Source organism: Nansenia antarctica, assembly GCF_963989245.1.
Source record: "Nansenia antarctica genome assembly, chromosome: 11".
In the NCBI taxonomy this organism is placed as follows: domain Eukaryota; kingdom Metazoa; phylum Chordata; class Actinopteri; order Argentiniformes; family Microstomatidae; genus Nansenia; species Nansenia antarctica.
In genome coordinates, this window is record NC_137681.1 from 25,626,151 (window position 1) to 25,633,650 (window position 7,500).

The window sequence follows — 7,500 nt, forward strand, 5'->3', positions numbered from 1 at the left end:
CATGGTAGAAAAAAAATATTTGATGTGTGAATCCGTTCCCTCGGTTTAGTAATCCGTTCCCTCGGTTTAGTAATTCGTTAGGGTTAGGGTTAGGCCCTACGAGCCAGAACGATCGCAAGGATTAGGGTTAGGGTTAGGGTTAGGGTTAGAATCCTTGCGATCGTTCTGGCTCGTAGGGCCTAACCCTAACCCTAACCCTAACAAATTACTAAACCGAGGGAACGAATTACTAAACCGAGGGAACGGATTACTAAACCGAGGGAACGAATTACTAAACCGAGGGAACGGATTACTAAACCGAGGGAACAGATTTACTAAATCGAGGGAACGGATTCACACATAAAAAAAAAAATTCTACCATGTGACCCCAGGGGGGCTCCGTACCTTGTTGTTTTTTCTCTTGCTGCTTTATTTCCTGCCCATGTTCATCACTACATTTTCCTTACTAAAAGCACATTTTCCCCTTTCTAGTGACTCTTTATTTGATGTTGCTTCACTCATTCACTAACCTTGTCATTGCATCTATGCTGTATATTGATTCCATTCAGCTTAACATTGTTCACAATTAGCCTACACAGACAACTTTACTCTGGTTCATATCACTTAACATACCCTATAAATATATTGAAAACATATACCTCCCATGTCTGATTAACAATGCATCTTGGCACTACAATGTGTTACCATGTTGAAGCATCTCCAGATATCCAGATGTTGAAGCATTCCAGATATCTAAAAAAACAGGCCTTTGAAATGTTACCAAAGCTAAGACTAATGCTAATATTGCACTTTAAAACTCATCTTCTCATGACTGCTTTCCCTGATTCAGTCAGATGGGGGTGGCATACTATGCTAGGCTTGCAGAATACAGTATAGTGTAAGCACATTATATTATTAAGTAGTGAAATGCTTGACATAAACTATACAACACGGTCATTAACTGGGGAAGGTTAATCCACAATGCATTTTCGTATTTACGCTTAGTGTATATTATCATCATAGCATAGTAGCCTATGTATATCAGGCCATAATTAGGTGAGTGGTACCTTACAGGCCCATGGTGCTAGGGTACTTCATACTATCATAGCTTAGTATATCATGAGTGCAACTTGGCCCATATTAGGTGAGTGGTCTACCCCCCTGTCTGTAGGTCTACCCCCTATCTGTCAATCTAAGACCTGTCTGTAGATCTACCCCGTGTCTGTCAATCTCACCCCATTTATGGTTATGGGGGCATATCTGTAGGAACACCTCCCATTATTATTATTATTATTATTATTATTATTATTATTATTATTATTATTAGCGGTGTGATCCTGCAACTTACGTAACGTTTTTCGGAGCCGATTGTGGTATTTCTACAGTAGCTAAGGCAACAGAAACAACCATGACACCCATGCTTACGGTATACGGCCTTCATAACAATGTCTTGATACGTTATGACCCTGGTCACAAGGTTATGACCCTGGTCACAAGGTTATGAACCTGGTCACAAGGTTATGACCCTGGTCACAAGGTTATGAAGGCATTCAGGGAAGTCAGGCAATCGGCTGAAAGACGAGAATCCTCACGGTATTCGGTTGTCTGACGTCAAATGTGACATTTAGCAATTTCCGGGTCCAAACCATAAATTCTCCGCACCAGAGTACCAGTGTACTACAGCGGTAGAATGACAGTTCAATCGTTTTTTAGACTGGGATCTATTCATACAACAAGGGACACAGCACTTTCCCGTTTTTCCCATATTTGTCAGCGTCTTTGAGCCTCAGCCAACTTTGGACCCGGAAACACGTCACGACTTAACAACCGAATATTCATCTGTCATTCAGAGAACCATGAATCATACCGAGGGACAGCAAGCGAAGCAGGAGAAGTTAAATCCTACAAGCTATTATAGAGTAAACAGTAAGCGGCTTAGTTGTAAGTTGGGTCCATTTCCTGTCTTCTTAGTGGCAAGGATTAGGTGATATGGAGCTATATTGCAATTGCCCAAATATTCTCCCTGTCCAACAGATATTATGCACAGTCACTTCTGCAAACCAACTGTGATGCTCCCTCATGCACGGTTTGGTGGATGTATGTGTTGCTGCTGTGGCCACATATGTGACACGTTAATAATAATAATACTTTTTAAAATTATAATAATAATACTTTAAAAAAATAAAATAATAATAATATCTTGGTTTTATATAGTGCCTTTCACAAACCCAAGGACGCTTTACAGATTTTACAGAAAGAAAGTCAAAAACACAGAGACAGCGACAAAACTAAACTAGGGGCCAAAGGCCTTGGTGAACAGACGTTCTAATGCTTTGGTCCTCATATCGGGATCTGATGTAATGATCTAACTTTCCTTTCGAAAAATGTGAATACATTTCCACGTCAGGACAGGAGAGGGACATCAGGACAGACAGACAGGAGGGTACATCAGGACAGACAGACAGGAGGGTACATCAGGACAGACAGACAGGAGGGTACGTCAGGACAGAGGGTACGTCAGGACAGAGGGTACGTCAGGACAGAGGGTACGTCAGGACAGAGGGTACGTCAGGACAGACAGTACGTCAGGACAGACGGTATGTCAGGAAAGAGGGTACGTCAGGACAGAGGGTACGTCAGGTAAATGAGCAGGAGGGTGGAGGTCGTGTTGGAGGTGGTTGGATAGAGGGACCCAGGCGCCCTGCAGCAGTCTGTCCTGCTGCAGCAGTCTGTCCTGCTGTGAGCCGTAATGGTTTTGACTCAGCTGCAGGCGGACGTCTCTCTCCTTCTCTCCTGGCCGGCTGGCAAAGTCACATCTCAACAGCTAATAAACGGTGGGTTTCTCAGGGTCGCCGCTGCGCTAACACAAGGGCATGTTTTTAGAAATTGTTCGAAGGCCGTTGGAGGAGAAGAAAGTTATGGCTTCTGCTGCCTTTGTTATGCCTGCTTGTAAATGTTCACGATTTGGTTGGCAGACAGACAGGCAGACAGACAGACAGACAGGCAGACAGACAGGCAGACAGGCAGACAGACAGATAGACAGACAGGTAGGTAGGCAGGCAGACAGACAGACAGACAGACAGGCAGGTAGGTAGGCAGGCAGGCAGGCAGGCAGGCAGACAGACAGGCAGGTAGGCAGACAGGCAGACAGGCAGGTAGGTAGGTAGGTAGGCAGACAGGCAGACAGGCAGACAGACAGGCAGGCAGGCAGGTAGGTAGGTAGGCAGACAGACAGGCAGACAGGCAGGTAGGTAGGTAGGTAGGCAGACAGACAGACAGACAGACAGACAGACAGGCAAGCAGGCAGGCAGGCAGACAGGTAGGCGGGTGGACGGATGGACGGCTGGACAGATTGACTGACAGACAGGCAGACAGACAGACAGACACACATACATGCAGACAGACAGGCAGACCAGAAGGCTTGGGATCTACTCAAAGATGTTATTTACTCCATGTAAGACATGAATAGTAATTAATTTGATATTGAAAAGCCCAGCGGAAAACGATCAATTGTGGTGTAATGTACAAATTGAATTTCAAGGCACATCTTGTATCAGTGAACAACTGAATGTTGAGTGAACTGAGCCTGACCCTGGTCAGTCCTTTGTGTCTGTCTGTCTGTCTGTCTGGATCACCCTTCACCTCTGATGTCTGTCCATCTGTCTCTGATCAGACATTTAATTTGTCTGGCTGCTCTCTCTCTCTCTCTCTCTCTCTCTCTCTCTCTCTCTCTCTCTCTCTCTGTCTCTCTCTCTGTCTCTGTCTCTCTCTATCTCTCTGTCTCTCTCTCTGTCTCTGTCTCTGTCTCTCTATCTCTCTCTGTCTCTCTCTCTGTCTCTGTCTCTCTCTCTCTCTGTCTCTCTCTCTCTCACACACACACACACACACACACGCACACACACACACATACATACACTCTACACTCTACACTCTCTCTCTCACACACACACACACACACACACACACACACACACACACACACACACACACTCAGTCTCCCCCCTCTCCCCCCAGTCTCTTAACGTTGGCCCACATGTTGGCTTCCAGCCTGAACCCAGCCTGTTGTGGTGACAGTCTGTCAGAGGGGTGAACTGTGTAATTGGAGGGAATGTTCACTGTCCCCCACTGTTACACAGATCTGAGATGTGGCTGGTTTGTAGAGGGATCGTTAATAGAGCGGGTGTCCATTAAAAGGACCATTAGCATTCTGTATGACACAAAATGGCCGCTAAAAAGGCTACAATGGTGAGACGTTAAATGACATGATCAGATGTTAGTTTTTACACCAAATGACTGGAAATTGTATTTAAAGCTTCCAGGGATTGTCTTTAATATTTAATATTTAAAAGCGCTCAAAAGTACACACTTTCTCATTCTTTCTGCGATGACTGGAGTATCTTAATAAGAATGCTTTTTCGACTTCTCAACTGTCACTCCTGAGGCAACACAAACCAAAAGTCTTCTAGTCGTCACTACACAGTCCTGCGTCTTATAACTGCCTCTCGTTGTCCTTTAAATACTGCACTTCTATACCGTATGTGTGCTGTAACGTTACATAATCTGGTGGTTTATGCAACGTTGTGTCTGGTGGTCCACAGGGGCTTTGCCCATTTGCCAAATATGTTTCATAACATCTCTATTCTTACTTACTTCCCTTCTCAAGTAAAAAGCAACTGGATAATAAACTACCCTGAATTATTGAAGCCACGTTCATACTGTACATAAAGTACTAGTACTGCATATTCCATTACGGCTATTATTAACTCCAGGATAGTTTTCTTTACCCACACAGAATATTTGACACCCTGGGGGGAAGGTAGTTAGCTCCGTTATAAGGCTCCATCCTATCCTGTGTTAGGTGTGTGTTAAGGCTCCATCCTATCCTGTGTTAGGTGTGTGTTTAGGGTTAGGGTTCGGCCTTCAGTCTGAGAGAAGGGGGTCTCTGTCAACACAATACTTATAACCCTTGTCTTCCTTCAACGTCTCTCGCCCCCCCCCCCCCCCTCACTCCCTAACCCCCCCCTTCCTAATCCCCTGCCTCCCTAACCCCCTCCCTCCCTGTACTCTCTCCCTCCAGGCAGAGCCTCCCACCTGTTCCCCTCTGCGCTAACAACCCTTCAACTCGACTTCTACTACTGTCCTATATCTGCCAGACCACCGCAAGCTACGGTGTGTGAGAGAGAGAGAGGGAGAGAGAGAGCGAGAGAGGAGGGGGGTGGGGGGGAATGGGAGGGCTGAGTGTGCTGATTGGTTGATGGTGCAGCCAGCCAGGAGGTGTGTTTTGGAACAGCATTGCAGCTGAGGAGGGGGGGGCGGAGTTTAGGAACAGCACTACAGCTGAGGGGGGCGGGGGATGGGAGGAGGGGGGGGGCTTGGAGGGGGGGGGGGCGGAGTTTAGGAACAGCACTACAGCTGAGGGGGGCGGGGGATGGGAGGAGGGGGGGGGCTTGGAGGGGGGGGGGGGCGGAGTTTAGGAACAGCACTACAGCTGAGGGGGGCGGGGGATGGGAGGGGGGGGGGCGGAGCTTGGAGACAGTGTCGGCTGCAGGAGAGAGACTCGGTAGTAAAGCAGTGAGGCTGTTAGTTGCTGTAGTAGTTACTGGACAAGTCCACTCATCTCTCTGCTCACAGGGGTGGCGAGGAAGAGAGAAAGGAGGGCAGGAAGGAAGGAAGGAAGGAGGGAAGGAGAAGAGGAGGGAGAAGACGGAGCTAAATCATGTGGGAGGAGGTGTACATGCATTATGGAGGAGCCAGAGAGGGAGTGGAGAGGAGAGAGGTGAGTGGGAGATGTGGTGATAGAGTGATAGAGAAGGAGGGAAGAGAAGGGAGGAGAGGAGGAGAGGAGGAGAGGAGATTCGGCTCTGTGTGTCTGTGTGTGTGTGTGTGTGTGTGTGTGTGTGTGTGTGTGTGTGTGTGTGTGTGTGTGTGTGTGTGTGTGTGTGTTGCTGCAGCTGCTGTCTCTGTCTATGGTGCTACTGCCCTGTGTGTGTGTGTGTGTGTGTGTGTGTGTGTGTGTGTGTGTGTGTTGCTGCTACTGCCCTGTGTGTGTGTGTGTGTGTGTGTGTGTGTGTGTGTGTGTGTGTGTGTGCTGCTGCTACTGCGCTGTGTCTGTGTGTGTGTGTGTGTGTGTGTGTGTGTGTGTGTGTGTGTGTTGCTGCTACTGCCCTGTGTGTGGCTGATCAAGATGAGGGATTACTAAAGGCAACGTGAAGCTGTAACAGATGCATCTAACGTTGTAAACAGCGTGATTCATAGGATAAATCCTATTAGAGAATGGGAAAGTCGGTGTGTGTGTGTGTGTGTGTGTGTGTGTGTGTGTGTGTGTGAGCGTGTGTTTGTATGTGTGTGTGTGTGTGTGTGTGTGTGTGTGTGTGTGTGTGTGTGTGTAGCATTACATTTGCTTGTTTGTCAGGACATGGGGGCAAGTCAATGCATGCACTTTCAAACTGTTTGAACACCTACCCGTGTGACCGGTATCGGTATCAATTCATGAGCTCTACAGCAGTGTTCAACATGTTCATGTTCCTTTATTAGATTAGACTAGATTAGATTAGATTAGATTCAACTTTATTCATGATTCATTCAGTCATTGCAGAGTACAAGTCCCAGACAACGAAATGCAGTTTAAGTTTAGCATCTAACCAGAAGTGCAAATAGTGATATAAAACATGATATACAAACATAACAGCGGTAGTGATATGTACAGTATGGCGTGGTATGGTAGTTATGGTAGTTATGGTAGTTATGGGAGAGCTGATATGACATATCATTGACAAGCAGATTAACTGGGCATGAATGAACCACTTGGGCTTCGTGTAATGCGTGTGTTTTGTCAATGGCCAGTACGGTACTACTGATATGAACATGTCTGTGACAGTAGAATAATAGCCTATAATATTGTAGATTACTGTGGGGGTTACTAGTGTGTAAGATTCTTCTGGTTTCTCTGGTTTATGCCTGAAGAAGGTCTATGACCTCGCAATAAACAACGTTTTTAGCTTTTGTGCACTCGATTTGATACTTTTCAGTTCCAGCACCTCAGCTAAGTCTGATCATGGATGAGCGGTGGTATTTTCACTCTTTTGTTTGGTTTATCTGTCCAAAGTCAGGCAACATACTGTTCAATCTCAGTGATGTTTCTGAAGCCTTTGTGCTCAGAGTGAACAGACAGGGTCCAGATGTACATACTTTCCGTGCCTTTATCAGGGTCCTTCACTGCTGTCCCTACAACAGTAACACACAGCCATGAGATCACTGCGCCAGACACAGCCCGCACATACTATACATTAGATTAGACCAGACACAGCCCTCACATACTATACATCAGATTAGATTCGATTAGATTCCACTTTATTGTCATTGCAGAGTGCAAGTACCAGGCCAACGAAATGCAGTTTAGCATCTAACCAGAGTAGTGGATAGTGAACATGAAAGTGATGCTGATTTCAAACAAAGCGCTGTTTTTATTTTATTTTATATAATTTACTGTTTTAGAGGTTAGTGGTTAAGAGGTTAGTGGTT